Here is a 16977-nt window from a genome sequence, read left to right as displayed (position 1 = left end):
GTCATACAGTGGCCTTCTCTCTGTGCCTAGGGGGCGCTCACACTGGCCAATGATCGGAAGTTCAGTCATACTGTGTCCTTATCTCTGTGCCTAGGGGACGCTCACACCGGACAATGATCAGAAGTTCAGTCATACAGTGGCCTTCACTCTGTGCCTAGGGGGCACTCACACCGGCCAATGATCAGAAGTTCAGTCATACAGTGGCCTTCTCTCTGTGCCTAGGGGGCGCTCACACTGGCCAATGATCAGAAGTTCAGTCATACTGTGTGTCACGGGCAGTGGGTTTGTGGACCCACTAGGCCGCTCCGCCGTAGCGGAGTGGCGGGCAGTGGCGGAGAGACGTGGCGGGCAGTATCCGATGAGCAGATAGCACTTGACGTGGCAGATGGCACTTGACGTGGCAGACGGCACTTGACGTGGCAGACGACACTTGACGTGGCAGACGGCACTTGACGTGGCAGACGGCACTTGACGTGGCAGATGGCACTTGACGTGGCAGATGACACTTGAACACGGGTAGGCACAGGAGCGGTAACAGGGCACGGGTAACAGCTGGAACGGGAGACACTAAGGGACCATTTGCGAGACAGACAGGGAAAGACTAACAACGCTCAGGCAAGGATCAGAAGGGCTGGGGCATTCTTATAGGGCAGGGTATCACGTGGGTTAATGATCATTGTTTTCATGTGCGCGCTGGCCCTTTAAGAGCGGGCGCGAGCGTGCGCGGGCACCCTACGGGACCCGGCCGGACGGAGCGGAATTGAGCGCTGGCATCTCCTAGGAGGGAGACGGAGGCCAGCGCTCACAGATCCATGGCTGCGGGCGTCGGGAGGTGAGTGAACCCGACGGCCCGCGGCCATGGGCGCTACAGTATCCCCCCTCTTACGCCCCCTCTTCTTGGGGCCAGAGAGAGAGAGGAACTTTTTAATAAGAGCAGGAGCACTGAGGTTCTCTTCTGGCTCCCAGGACCTCTCCTCAGGACCAAACCCTCTCCAGTCCACCAGATAGAAAGTCCTTCCTCCTACCCTCTTGCGGTCCAGGATCTCCTTTACCTCGAATACATCAGAAGGACCGCTGGAAGCAACTGTGGAACTAGAGGTCTTGCTGTAGCGGTTCAGGACCACTGGTTTCAGGAGGGACACATGGAAGGAGTTAGGGATTCTGAGGGTAGGGGGCAGCCGCAGCTTATAGGAAACAGGGTTAATTTGTTGCAGGATCTCGAAGGGACCAAGGAACCTGGGAGCAAACTTGTATGAAGGCAACCTCAAGCGAATGTTTCGAGAGGACAGCCAGACTTTAGTCCCAGGAAGATACTGAGGCGGCTCTCTTCTTTTGGTATCTGCCTTACGCTTCATGCGATCTACCGCCTGCAAAATAGAGGACCGGGTCTGTTGCCAGATTTGCAGGAAGTCCCCATATGCAGAGTCAGCAGCGGGTACCTGAGATGAAGTCGACACTGGAAGAGGAACTCTGGGATGTTGACTGTACACGATGTGAAACGGAGTGGAGGTGGTGGACTCACTTGTGTGGTTATTATATGAAAACTCGGCCCATGGAAGAAGCTGTACCCAGTTATCGTGCTGTGAAGAGATGAAGTGGCGGAGGTAATTTTCCATGATCTGGTTGATCCTCTCAACTTGCCCATTGGACTGAGGGTGATAGGCAGAGGAAAAGTCCAAACTTACATCCAGGAGTTTACAGAGGGCTCTCCAGAACTTGGAGGTAAACGGAACCCACCGGTCGAACACAATGTGAAGAGGCAAGCCATGCAAGCGGAAGATGTGCTGAATGAAGAAGCTTGCCAGTCGAGGAGCAGAGGGTAGGCCGGTTAGCGGGATAAAATGTGCCATCTTAGAGAACCGGTCCACCACCACCCAGACAGTGTTACATCCTGCTGAGAGAGGAAGGTCTGTGACGAAGTCCATAGCGATGTGCTGCCAGGGGGCACTGGGTACAGGCAGGGGTTGAAGCAGGCCGGCAGGCTTGGAGTGAGTCACCTTGTTAGAGGCACACACCGTGCAAGCAGAAACAAAGTCCAGAACATGTTTAGGTAGCATGGGCCACCAGAAGTGACGAGCGACCAGGTCTTGGGTTTTACGGACACCAGCGTGCCCAGACAGTTTAGAACTGTGTCCCCAGCGGAGAATTCTTTTTCTGTCAGCCAACCGAACAAAAGTTCTCCCTGGAGGGATATTTCTAAGCTGCAGAGGATTGACGGTGACAACGCAGGATGGGTCTATGATGGTCTGAAGGGACTCCACCGAGTCTTCCGTCTCAAACGATCTGGACAGGGCATCGGCCCTCACGTTCTTGTCAGCGGGACGGTAGTGGAGCAGAAATTGGAAACGGGTGAAGAACAGCAACCACCTGGCTTGATGAGGATTCAATCTTTGAGCGGACTGAAGGTAAGTGAGATTCTTGTGGTCGGTGAAGATCAGGATGGGGTGAGCAGCGCCCTCCAGAAGATGTCTCCACTCCTCCAGAGCCAATTTGACGGCCAGCAGCTCCCGATCTCCAATGGAATAATTGCGCTCAGCAGAGCAAAACAGTCTTGAGTAGTAGCCACATACTACTGCCTTTCCTTTGGAGCTCCTCTGGAACAGAAGTGCGCCTGCACCAACAGAGGAAGCGTCCACCTCCAATGAGAACTGCCGAGATACGTCAGGGTGATGGAGGATCGAGGCTGAAGTGAAGGATTTCTTGAGGCTAATGAATGCGGACTCTGCCTCTGGAGTCCACACCTTGGCGTTCACACCCTTCTTGGTAAGGGTCGAGATGGGGGCCGTCAGAGAAGAAAAGTTCGGAATAAACTGCCGGTAGAAATTGGCGAAACCCAGGAACCGCTGTATGGCCCTTAAGCCTTGAGGACGTGACCATTCCAGGACAGACTTTAACCGCTTCCCGACCGCCCACTGTATATTCACGTCGGCATTTGCTGGGCTCTGTGCAGTGCCGACGTGAATTCACGGTGGGTGTTAAAAGCGCGATCCGGGTGTCTCAGAGTAGCGCTGACACCCGGATCGCGCTGTTATCACCTACCTCTGTTCCCGGAGATATGATCGGGACCTGATTAGTTCAGGTCCCGGTCATGTGATCGCAGGGAAAGTGTGTTGTAGCAACGAACTGGAAAGTTTGTTGCTATAGCAAACTGGAAAGTTTGTTGCTACAACAAACTTTCCCGGGGACCGATTGCTGGTGCTGCAGTCGGTTACAAGGCAGAACCGGGGGCCATATAACGGCCCCCGGGTCTGCCATGCACAGCAGCCTATGAGGACCAGCCGGATGCCAGTCCTCATAAGCTTCCTGTCAGTGTGACTCTCAGCGTTACACTGACAGTTTATGATACGTTACACTACCTAGGTAGTGTAATGTATTATAGCAGCGATCAGAGCTGCCAGGCTTCAAGTAAAAAGTAAAAAATAAAGTAATAAAAAAGTTTTATAAAAGTGTAAAAACAAGTTATAAAAGTTACAAAAAGAAATAATGCTTTTTTTCCTATAATAAGTCTTTTATTATAGGAAAAAAATGAAAATGTTAAAAAAAAGTACACATATTTGGTATCACCGCGTTCGTAACGACCCAAACTATAAAACTATAATATCATTTTTCCCGCACGGTGAACACCCCAAAAAAAAAAAATTAAAAAACAGTCAGAATCACTTTTTTTTGGTCATCAACCCTCCCAAAATATAGAATAAAAAGTGATCAAAAAGTCGCATGTACCCCAAAATAGTACCAATAAAAACTACAACCCGTCCCGCAAAAAACAAGCCCTTACACCGCTTTTTTGACGGAAAAATAAAAACGTTATGGCTCTCAGAATACGGTGACACAGAAAATAAATAATTTTATCAAAGTGATTTTATTGCGCAATCGCCACAAAACATAAAAACCCTATATACATCTGGTATCGCCGTAATCGTACCGACCCGCAGGAAAAAGTAAAATGTCATTTATACCGCACGGTGAATACTATAAAAAAAAAAAATACAAAAAACATTGTCAGAATTTATGTTTCTTTGTCACTTTGCTTCCAAACAAATCTAATAAAAAGTGATTAAAAAAAGTCGCATGTACCCTAAAATGGTACTAATGAAAAGTACAGATTGTCCCGCAACAAATAAGCACTCGCACGGCTCCGGTGGAGAAAAAATAAAGTTCTGTCTCTCAGAATATGGCGATGCAAAATGTGCAGAGTGTTCCAAAGCGGATAAGATCGGGCGCCATTTATCAGTGCGACACCGGCCACATATCTATGAATTATTATTTATTTACACCATTATTATACCCTCTTATTATGCCCTGATGTACCCCGCACAGATCACATATGCCCCCAAATCATAAACTGAAATACCAGCAAAACCCCAAACAGAACAGCAAAATCTGCGCTCCAAAAGCCAAATGGCGCTCCCTCCCTTCTGAGCCCCACAGCGTGCCCAAACACCAGCTTACGTCCACATATGACATTTTATATCCGGGAGAACCCGCTCAACATTGTATGAGGTATTTGTCTTCAGTGGCACAAACTGGGCACAAAATATTGTGCATTAAAATGGCACATCAGTGTAAAATTTTAATTTTCACTTTGCACCATCCGCTGCGCATTAACGCCTTGGCGCACCACGACTTAATAGCATGTCGTGGTACGAGGGGTTATTTATGGAGCGGGCTCATGCGCTGTGCACGCTCCATATTCTGCAGGTGTATTACAGCTGACACCCGGGACTAACGGACAGGAACAGCGATCACGCTGTTACAGGAGCCTGTAAAATGACATTATACTGCAATACATTAGTACTGCAGTGTATTGTACCAGCGACCTAATGATCGCTCGTTCCAGTCCCCTAAAGGGACTTTTGGGAGGTTTCCACTGTTTTGGTACCTCAGGGGCTTTGCATATGCGACATGACACCCGAAAACCAGTCCAGCTAAATTTGAGCTCCAAAAGCCAAATATTGTTCCTTCCCTCCTGAGTCCTGCCGTGGGTCCAAACAGCAGTTTATTACCACATATAGCATATTGCTGTAATCAGGACAAATTGCTTTACAAATTTTGGGGTAATTTTTTTCATTGTAAAAATTAAACATTTCTATGTTTTTTCAGAAAAAAGTAGATTTTCATTTTCACGGCCTAATTCCACTAAATTCAGCAAAAAAACTGTGGGGTAAAAATGCTAACTATACCCCTAGAACAATTCCTTGAGGGGTGTAGTCTTCAAAATGGGGTCAGTTTTGGGGGGTTTCCACGGTTTTGCTTACTCCAGGGCGTTGCAAACGCGACATGGCACTGAAAACCAATCCAGCAAAATCTGCGCTTCAAAATCCAAATGGCGCTCCTTCACTTCTGAGCTCTGCCGTGGGTCCAAACAGCAGTTTAGTACCACATATGGGGTATTGGCGTAATCGGGAGAAGTAGCTTTACAAGTTCTGGGGTGCTTTTTAATCTTTATTCCTTGCAAATATAATTTTTTTTTATATTTTTTCAGAAAAAAAGTAGATTTTCACTTTCACAGACAAACTCCAATAAATATAGCAGAAGACCTGTGGGGTCAAGATGCTAACTGTACCCCTAGATAAATTCCTTGAGGGGTGCAGTTTCCAAAACCGTCTCACTTTTGGGGGATTTCAACTGTTTTGGTACCACAAGACGTCTTCAAACCTGACATGGTGCCTAAAATATATTCTAAAAAAAGGAGGCCCCAAAATCCACCAGGTGCTCCTTTGCTTCGGAGGCCGGTGCTTCAGTCCAGTCACACGCTAGGGCCACATGTGGGATATTTCTAAAAACTGCAGAATCTGGGCAATAAATATTGAGTTGCGTTTTTCTGGTAAAACCTTCTCCGTTACAGAAAAAAATTGGATTACAAAGGAATTTCAGCAAAAAAAATAGAATTTGTAAATTTCACCTCTACTTTGCTTTAATTCCTGTGAAGCGCCTAATGGGTTAAGAAACTTTCTGAATGCTATTTTGAATACTTTGAGGGGTGCAGTTTTTAATATGGGGTGATTTATGGGGTCTATCTAGTACATAAGGCCCTCAAAGCCACTTCAGAACTGAACTGGTCCCTGTAAAAATGGCCTTTTGAAATTTTCTTGAAAATGTGAGAAATTGCTGCTAAAGTTCTAAATGTTGTAACGTCCTAGAAAAGTAAAAGGATGTTCAAAAAACTATGCAAATATAAAGTAGACATATGGAATATATAAAATAGTAACTATTTTGTGTGGTTTTGCTATCTGTTTTACAAGCAGATACCACGGTAGTCAATGCAGGGTCGGAGAGATCCATCTTTCTTTTTAACGAAGAAGAATCCTGCCCCGGCCGGGGAGGAAGATTTTCGAATAAAACCCCTCTCCAAGTTCTCCTTGATATAGGCTGACATTGATAACGTCTCTGGCAAGGAGAGAGGATATACTCGTGCACGGTGAAGAGAAGCATTGGGAACCAGTTCAATGGGACAGTCATAACTCCGATGTGGAGGCAACGTCTCAGCCTCTCGTTTGCAGAAGACATCTGCAAAACTGGCATACTGAGAAGGTAGATCGGAGAGTGACTGAGGCAGAGGGGGTACAACAGGACGGACTTGTGACAGGCAATGGCTATGGCATCTGGAACCCCATTGAAGAACTTCTCCAGAACTCCAGTCGAGTGTCGGGGCGTGTAGACGGAGCCATGGCAGACCCAGCAGGATAGGATTGATAGCCTTGGGTAGTATCAGGAAGGAGATCTGTTCTGAGTGAAGAGCTCCGACCCGTAATGTCACAGGGTCAGTGATGAGCATGATTGGATCAGGCAGCGGTAGACCATTCACAGAAGCAACTGCCAGGGGTCTCTCCAGACGGACTGTGGGTAGTTGAAACCGATCCACTAGATCTTGGTGGATAAAATTAGCAGCCGCTCCAGAGTCAAGATAGGCGGAGCAAGGATGTGATGTCTGTCCGGTGACGATGGCCACAGGTATCGATAATTTGGAAGAGGTTTTAACGTTTGTAGACGTTCCACCTAGAGTTGCCTCTCCAACCAACCCTAGGTACTGGAGTTTCCCGGTTTCTGTGGGCATTGACGCACAAAATGACCCTTGAGGCCGCAATACATGCAAAGTCCAGAGGAGCGTCTGCGCTGCTTCTCCTGTTCAGATAACCGGACTCTGTCTACCTGCACGGGTTCCTCAGGTAGCGCACTAGGAGTGGACAATTGTGGTCTCTGGGCAGGGGGTGCTGGTCTGTGGGCCCGGCTCTCCTGACGAACCTCTTGAGAGCGCTCCCGGATTCTCATATCAACCCGGGTGGCTAACAGGATGAGGGCATCCAAGGTAGAAGGAAGGTCGCGGGCTGCCAGTTCGTCCTTGATGTAAGAGGACAGTCCCTGCCAGAAGGTCGCCACCAGTGCCTCATTGTTCCATGCCAGCTCGGCTGCTAGGGTACGGAAGGAGATAGCATACTCCCCCACTGTGGAGCCTTCTTGCTTGAGGGTCAACAGAGTGGCTGCGGCAGAGGATGTTCGACCCGGCTCCTCGAACACGGCACGAAAGGACTGCAGGAACAAGGCTAGGTCCGCGGATACAGGTCCTTGTTGCTCCAAGATTGGGTTTGCTCATGCGAGGAGGGAGATGATGAACGCTACTTTAGCCTCCTCGGAGGGGAAGAGATGAGGCCGTAGCCTAAAATGCACCGTGAATTGATTGAGAAATCCTCTGCATGCTCTGGGGTCACCGTCATAGCGTGGAGGAAGAGGCAGAGGAACTGAGGATCCGGAACAAACAGGGGGAGCAACAGGCAGTGGCACGGCAACAGCTTCTGGAGGAAGAACCGGGGGTGGAACAGCGAGTAGATCCAGGCGGACCAGAATAGAATTCACCGCCTCAAGGAGTTGATCCTGACGAGTGCGTAGGTCATGCATCTCTGTCTGAATCTTCTGTACTGGGGTCTTGGGCTGGCCAGCGGGTTCCATGGCCTGAGCGTACTGTCACGGGCAGTGGGTTTGTGGACCCACTAGGCCGCTCCGCCGTAGCGGGGAGGCAGCTGACCAGGTCACAGTCTATGTGAAAGTAAGATAGCAGACAGTAATGCTTAGGTACCTGAAATAGTCCGGACGGTGACTGTGGCTTCAGCACGGATGGAGGCAGGTGGGGAAAGTGGCACTTGACGTGGCAGAGGGCACTTGACGTGGCAGATGGCACTTGACGTGGCAGATGACACTTGAACACGGGTAGGCACAGGAGCGGTAACAGGGCACGGGTAACAGCTGGAACGGGAGACACTAAGGGACCATTTGCGAGACAGACAGGGAAAGACTAACAACACTCAGGCAAGGATCAGAAGGGCTGGGGCATTCTTATAGGGCAGGGAATCACGTGGGTTAATGATCATTGTTTTCATGTGCGCGCGCTGGCCCTTTAAGAGCGGGCGCGAGCGTGCGCGCGCACCCTACGGGACCTGGCCGGACGGAGCGGAAGTGAGTGCTGGCATCTCCTAGGAGGGAGACGGAGGCCAGCGCTCACAGATCCATGGCTGCGGGCGTCGGGAGGTGAGTGAACCCGACGGCCCGCGGCCATGGGCGCTACACTGTGGCCTTCTCTCTGTGCTTAGGGGGCGCTCACACCGGCCAATGATCAGAAGTTCAGTCATACAGTGGCCTTCTCTCTTTGCCTACGGGGCACTCACACCGGCCAATGATCGGAAGTTCAGTCATACAGTGGCCTTCTCTCTGTGCCTAGGGGGCGCTCACACCGGCAAATGATCAGAAGTTCAGTCATACAGTGGCCATCTCTCTGTGCCTAGGGGGCGCTCACACCGGCAAATGATCAGAAGTTCAGCCATACTGTGGCCTTCTCTCTGTGCCTAGGGGGCGCTCACACCGGCAAATGATCAGAAGTTCAGTCATACAGTGGCCATCTCTCTGTGCCTAGGGGACGCTCACACCGGCCAATGATCAGAAGTTCAGTCTTACAGTGGCCTTCTGTCTGTGCCTAGGGGGCGCTCACACTGGCCAATGATCAGAAGTTCAGTCATACAGTGGCCTTCTGTCTGTGCCTAGGGGGCGCTAACACCGGACAATGTTCAGAAGTTCTGTCATACTGTGGCCTTCTCTCTGTGCCTAGGGGGCGCTCACACCGGCCAATGATCAGAAGTTCAGTCATTCTGTGGCCTTCTCTCTGTGCCTAGGGGGCGCTCACCCCGGCCAATGATCAGAAATTCAGTCATACAGTGGCCTTCTCTCTGTGCCTAGGGGGCGCTCACACAGGCCAATGATCAGAAGTTCAGTCATACAGTGGCCTTCTCTCTGTGCCTAGGGGGCGCTCACACTGGCCAATGATCAGAAGTTCAGTCATACAGTGGCCTTCTGTCGGTGCCTAGGGGGCGCTCAGACCGGCCAATGATCGGAAGTTCTGTCATACTGTGTCCTTATCTCTGTGCCTAGGGGGCGCTCACACCGGCCAATGATCGGAAGTTCAGTCATACTGTGGCCTTCTCTCTGTGCCTAGGGGGCGCTCACACTGGCCAATTATCAGAAGTTCAGTCATACAGTGGCCTTCTGTCGGTGCCTAGGGGGCGCTCAGACCGGCCAATGATCGGAAGTTCTATCATACTGTGTCCTTATCTCTGTGCCTAGGGGGCGCTCACACCGGCCAATGATCGGAAGTTCAGTCATATATTGGCCTTCTCTCTGTGCCTAGGGGGCGCTCACACCGGCCAATGATCAGAAGTTCAGTCATACTGTGGCCTTCTCTCTGTGCCTAGGGGGCGCTCACACCGGCCAATGATCAGAAGTTCAGTCATACTGTGGCCTTCTCTCTGTGCAGGGGAGGCGCTCACACCGGCCAATGATCAGAAGTTCAGTCATACAGTGGCCTTCACTCTGTGCCTAGGGGGCGCTCACACCGGCCAATTATCAGATGTTCAGTCATACAGTGGCCTTCTGTGGGTGCCTAGGGGGCGCTCACACCGGCCAATGATCGCAAGTTCTGTCATACTGTGGCCTTCTCTCTGTGCCTAGGGGGCGCTCACACCGGCCAATGATCAGAAATTCAGTCATACTGTGGCCTTCTCTTTGTGTCTAGGGGGCGCTCACACCGGCCAATGATCAGAAGTTCAGTCATACTGTGGCCTTCTCTCTGTGCCTAGGGGGTGCTCACACCGGCCAATGATCAGATGTTCAGTCATACTGTGGCCTTCTCTCTGTGCCTAGGGGGCGCTCACACCGGCCAATGATCAGAAGTTCAGTCATACAGTGTCCTTCTCTCTATGCCAAGGGGGCGCTCACACCGGCCAAAAATCAGAAGTTCAGTCATACTGTGGCCTTCGCTCTGTGTCTAGGGGGCGCTCACACCGGCCAATAATCAGAAGTTCAGTCATACTATGTCCTTATCTCTGTGCCTAGGGGGCGCTCACACTGGCCAATGATCAGAAGTTCAGTCATACAGTGGCCTTCTCTCTGTGCCTAGGGTGCGCTCACACTGGCCAATGATCAGAAGTTCAGTCATACAGTGGCCTTCTCTCTTTGCCTAGGGGGCGCTCACACCGGCCAATGATCGGAAGTTCAGTCATACAGTGGCCTTCTCTCTTTGCCTAGGGGGCGCACACACCGGCCAATGATCGGAAGTTCAGTCATACAGTGTCCTTCTCTCTGTGCCTAGGGTGCGCTCACACCGGCCAATGATCGGAAGTTCTGTCATACATTGGCCTTCTCTCTGTGCCTAGGGGGCGCTCACACCGGCCAATGATCGGAAGTTCAGTCATACATTGGCCTTCTCTCTGTGCCTAGGGGGCGCTCACACCGGCCAATGATCGGAAGTTCTGTCATACTGTGGCCTTCTCTCAGTCATACAGTGGCCTAGAAATTCTGCTCCATCTGTACGTGTAATGTGAAGATAAACTCTGCTTCTTCTGTACGTGTAATGCGAAGTTAAGCTCTGCTCCATCTGTACATGTAATGTGAAGATAAACTCTGCTCCATCTGTACATGTAATGTGAGGATAAACTCTGCCCCATCTGTACGTGTAATGTGAAGATAAACTCTGCTCCATCTGTACATGTAATGTGATGATAAACTCTGCTCCATCTGTACATGTAATGTGATGATAAAGTCTGCTCCATCTGTATATGATAGAAGTTTTCTATAGGACATTCTTCTACACAGGAATGGGGGGCAGTGGGTTTTGTTTTTTTGAAGTTTTTCTCCCGTTCCCTCCCCCGATATTAACTCTTTCCTATTTGTGAGCCCATAATTAAGAAATGACATAAATAACGTGAGTGGCCGCTGTTTGCGTCCGTGTAGGTTGCGCTCATCACTCATGGAGTGGGACGGGGTTGTCGGGTCATTGGGCTGAGGTTTCTCTGGTTCTTCTTCTTCACAGTCATTGGCGTGCGGTCATGTCAGGCTTCCCTATAATGTCCCGCAGCGATGACCTCTCTCTCACTCACACGGACATTATACGTCAGGTCAGATCTGCTGTACATGTTGGGCGGCCCTGTGGTCTCATTAGTCCCCAACCATAGATTGTGTCCACACCCTCCCAGTGACTATAGGAATGATCCTGCTGGGGTCAGGAAGGTGGGGAGAGCGACGCGTGGTCTCCTGCCAGATCCTATCATTAGTGGCTGGGAAGTCTCCCTCTGGACTCCCTCACTAGTACATGAAACTTCTCACAGTCCTCATCATGCCATGTATGAAGGAAGCAAAATAAGAACATTAACAAGAAAAAAAGAGACAGTAAATGTCTGTAAAATCTGCAGTTTCCGAACATTGAGACACTGGTGGCATCAAAGCTGCTCAGAAGAAAGACCCAGAACTAAGACAACCTAGAACAGACCAGAAGCAAGACAACCTAGAACAGACCTAGGGCAACCTACAACAGACCAAAACTAAGACAACATAGAACAGACCAGAACTAAGACAAGCTAGAACAGACCAGACCTAAGACAACCTACAACAGACCAAAACTAAGACAACCTAGAACAGACCAGAACTAAGGCAACCTAGAACAGACCAGACCTAAGGCAACCTAGAACAGACCAGACCTAAGGCAACCTAGAACAGACCAGACCTAAGACAACCTAGAACAGACCAGAACAAAGACAAGCTAGAACAGACCAGAACTAAGACAACCTAGAACAGACCAGACCTAAGGCAACCTAGAACAGACCAGAACTAAGACAACCTAGAACAGACCAGAACTAAGGCAACCTAGAACCGACGAGAACTAAGACAACCTAGTACAGACCAGAACTAAGACAACCTAGAACAGACCAGAACTAAGACAACCTAGAACAGACAAGAACTAAGACAACCTAGAAAAGACCAGAACTGAGACAACCTAGAACAGACCAGAACTAAGACAACCTAGATCATACCAGAAATAAGACAACCTAGAACAGACCAGAACCAAGACAACCTAGAACATACCAGACCTTAGACAATCTAGAACACACCAGAACTAAGACAACCTAGAAAAGACCAGAACTAAGAAAACCTAGAACAGACCAGAACTAAGACAACCTAGAACAGACCAGTACTAAGACAACCTAGAACAGAACAGAACTAAGACAAGCTAGAGCAGACCAGAACTAAGACAACCGAGAACAGACCATACCTAAGACAACCTAGAACGGACCAGACCTAAGACAACCTAGAACAGAACAGACCAGAACTAAGACAAGCTAGAACAGACCAGAACTAAGACAACCTAGAACAGACCAGAACTAAGACAACCTAGAAAAGACTAGAACTAAGACAACCTAGAACAGATCAGAACTAAGACAACCTAGATCAGACCAGAAATAAGAAAAACCTAGAACAGACCAGAACCAAGACAACCTAGAACAGACCAGACCTTAGACAACCTAGAACACACCAGAACCAAGGCAACCTAGAAAAGACCAGAACTAAGACAACCTAGAACAGACCAGAACTAAGACAACCTAGAACAGACCAGAACTAAGACAACCTAGAACAGACCAGAACTAAGACAAGCTAGAACAGACCAGACCTAAGACAACCTAGAACAGAGCAGACCTAAGACAACCTAGAACAGACCAGACCAAAGACAACCTAGAACAGACCAGACCTAAGACATCCTAGAACAGACCAGAACTAAGACAACCTAGAACAGACCAGACCAGACCTAAGGCAACCTAGAACCGACAAGAACTAAGACAACCTAGTACAGACCAGAACTAAGACAACCTAGAACAGACCAGACCTAAGACAACCTAGAACAGACCAGAACTAAGACAAGCTAGAACAGACCAGAACTAAGACACACTAGAACAGACCGGACCTAAGACAACCTAGAACAGACCAGAACTAAGACAACCTAGAACAGACCAGAGCTAAGACAACCTAGAACAGACCAGACATAAGACAACCTAGAACAGACCAGAACTAAGACAACCTAGAATAGACCAAAACTAAGACAACCAACAACAGACCAGACCTAAGATAACCTAGAACAGACTGGAACTAAGACAAACTAGAACAGACCAGAACTAAGAAAACCGAGAACAGACCAGAACTAAGACAACCTAGAACAGATCAGAAATAAGACAAACTAGAACAGAACAGACCTAAGACAACCTGGAACAGACCAGAACTAAGACCAAACCAAAACCAAGAAAAACCTAGAACTAAGACAACCTAGAACATACCATAACTAAGACAACCTAGAACAAACCAGAACTAAGACAACCTAAAAAAGACCAGAACTAAGACAACCAAGAACACACCAGAACTAAGACAACCTAGAAAAGACCAGAACTAAGACAACCTAGAACAGACCGGACCTAAGACAACCTAGAACATACCAGAACTAAAACAACCTAGAACAGACCAGAAGTAAGAGAAGCTAGAACAGACCAGACCTAAGACAACCTAGAACAGACCAGACCTAAGACAACCTAGAACAGACCAGAACTAAGACAACCTAGAACAGACCAGAACTAAGACAACCTAGAACAGACCAGACCTAAGACAACCTAGAACAGACCAGACCTAAGACAACCTAGAACAGACCAGAACTAAGACAAGCTATAACAGACCAGAACTAAGAAAACCAAGAACAGACCAGAACTAAGACAACCTAGAACAGATCAGAAATAAGACAAACTAGAACATACCGGACCTAAGACAACCTAGAACAGACCAGAACTAAGACAAGTTAGAACAGACCAGAACTAAGACACACTAGAACAGACCGGACCTAAAACAACCTAGAACAGACCAGAACCAAGACAACCTAGATCAGACCAGAACTAAGACAAACTAGAACAGACCAGAACGAAGACAACCTAGATCAGACCAGAAATAAGAAAAACCTAGAACAGACCAGAACCAAAACAACCAAGAACAGACCAGACCTTAGACAACCTAGAACACACCAGAACCAAGACAACCTAGAAAAGACCAGAACTAAGACAACCTAGAACAGACCAGAACTAAGACAACCTAGATCAGACCAGAAATAAGACAACCTAGAACAGACCAGAACCAAGACAACCTAGATCAGACCAGAACTAAGACAAACTAGAACAGACCAGAACGAAGACAACCTAGATCAGACCAGAAATAAGAAAAACCTAGAACAGACCAGAACCAAAACAACCAAGAACAGACCAGACCTTAGACAACCTAGAACACACCAGAACCAAGACAACCTAGAAAAGACCAGAACTAAGACAACCTAGAACAGACCAGAACTAAGACAACCTAGAACAGACCAGAACTAAGACAACCTAGAACAGACCAGAACTAAGACAAGCTAGAACAGACCAGACCTAAGACAACCTAGAACAGAGCAGACCTAAGACAACCTAGAACAGACCAGACCGAAGACAACCTAGAACAGACCAGACCTAAGACATCCTAGAACAGACCAGAACTAAGACAACCTAGAACAGACCAGACCAGACCTAAGGCAACCTAGAACCGACAAGAACTAAGACAACCTAGTACAGACCAGAACTAAGACAACCTAGAACAGACCAAAACTAAGACAACCTACAACAGACCAGACCTAAGACAACCTAGAACAGACCGAAACTAAGACAAGCTAGAACAGACCAGAACTAAGAAAACCGAGAACAGACCAGAACTAAGACAACCTAGAACAGATCAGAAATAAGACAAACTAGAACAGACCAGACCTAAGACAACCTAGAACAGACCAGAACTAAGACCAAACCAAAACTAAGAAAAACCCAGAACTAAGACAACCTAGAACATACCATAACTAAGACAACCTAGAACACACCAGAACTAAGACAACCTAGAAAAGACCAGAACTAAGACAACCTAGAACACACCAGAACTAAGACAACCTAGAAAAGACCAGAACTAAGACAACCTAGAACAGTCCAGAACTAAGACAACCTAGAGTGGACCATAAATAAGACAACCTAGAATAGACCAGACCTAAGACAACCTAGAACAGACCAGACCTAAGACAACCTAGAACAGACCAGAACTAAGACAACCTAGAACAGACCAAAACTAAGACAAGCTACAACAGACCAGACCTAAGACAACCTAGAACAGACAAGAACTAAGACAACCTAGAACAGACCAAAACTAAGACAACCTACAACAGACCAGACCTAAGACAACCTAGAACAGACCGAAACTAAGACAAGCTAGAACAGACCAGAACTAAGAAAACCGAGAACAGACCAGAACTAAGACAACCTAGAACAGATCAGAAATAAGACAAACTAGAACAGACCAGAACTAAGACAACCTAGAACAGACCAGAACTAAGACCAAACCAAAACTTAGAAAAACCCAGAACTAAGACAACCTAGAACATACCATAACTAAGACAACCTAGAACACACCAGAACTAAGACAACGTAGAAAAGACCAGAACTAAGACAACCTAGAACACACCAGAACTAAGACAACCTAGAAAAGACCAGAACAAAGACAACCTAGAACAGTCCAGAACTAAGACAACCTAGAGTGGACCAGAAATAAGGCAACCTAGAACAGACCAGAACTAAGACATGCTAGAACAGACCAGACCTAAGACAACCTAGAACAGACCAGACCTAAGACAACCTAGAACAGACCAGACCTAAGATAACCTAGAACAGACCTGAACTAAGACAAACTAGAACAGACCAGAACTAAGAAAACCGAGAACAGACCAGAACTAAGACAACCTAGAGTGGACCAGAAATAAGACAACCTAGAACAGACCAGAACTAAGACAACCTAGAACAGACCAGACCTAAGACAACCAAGAACAGACCAGACATAAGACAACCTAGAACTGACCAGAACTAAGACAACCTAGAACAGACCAGAACTAAGACAACCTAGAACAGACCAGACCTAAGACAACCTAGAACAGACCAGACCTTAGACAACCTAGAACAGACCTGAACTAAGACAAGCTAAAACAGACCAGAACTAAGACAACCGAGAACAGACCAGAACTAAGACAAACTAGAACAGACCGGACCTAAGACAACCTAGAACATACCAGAACTAAGATAACCTAGAACAGACCAGAACTAAGACAAGCTAGAACAGACCGGACCTAAGACAACCTAGAACATACCAGAACTAAGACAACCTAGAACAGACCAGAAGTAAGACAAGCTAGAACAGACCAGACCTAAGACAACCTAGAACAGACCAGACCTAAGACAACCTAGAACAGACCAGAACTAAGACAACCTAGAACAGACCAGAACTAAGACAACCTACAACAGACCAGACCTAAGACAACCTAGAACAGACCAGACCTAAGACAACCTAGAACAGAGCAGAACTAAGACAAGCTAGAACAGACCAGAACTAAGAAAACCGAGAACAGACCAGAACTAAGACAACCTAGAACAGATCAGAAATAAGACAAACTAGAACATACCGGACCTAAGACAACCTAGAACAGACCAGAACTAAGACCAAACCAAAACGAAGAAAAACCCAGAACTAAGACAACCTAGAACATACCATAACTAAGACAACCTAGAACACACC

The sequence above is a fragment of the Rhinoderma darwinii genome, chromosome 1, assembly GCF_050947455.1.
Source record: "Rhinoderma darwinii isolate aRhiDar2 chromosome 1, aRhiDar2.hap1, whole genome shotgun sequence".
Taxonomy (NCBI): Eukaryota; Metazoa; Chordata; class Amphibia; order Anura; family Rhinodermatidae; genus Rhinoderma; species Rhinoderma darwinii.
Note: the sequence above shows the minus strand (reverse complement) of the source record.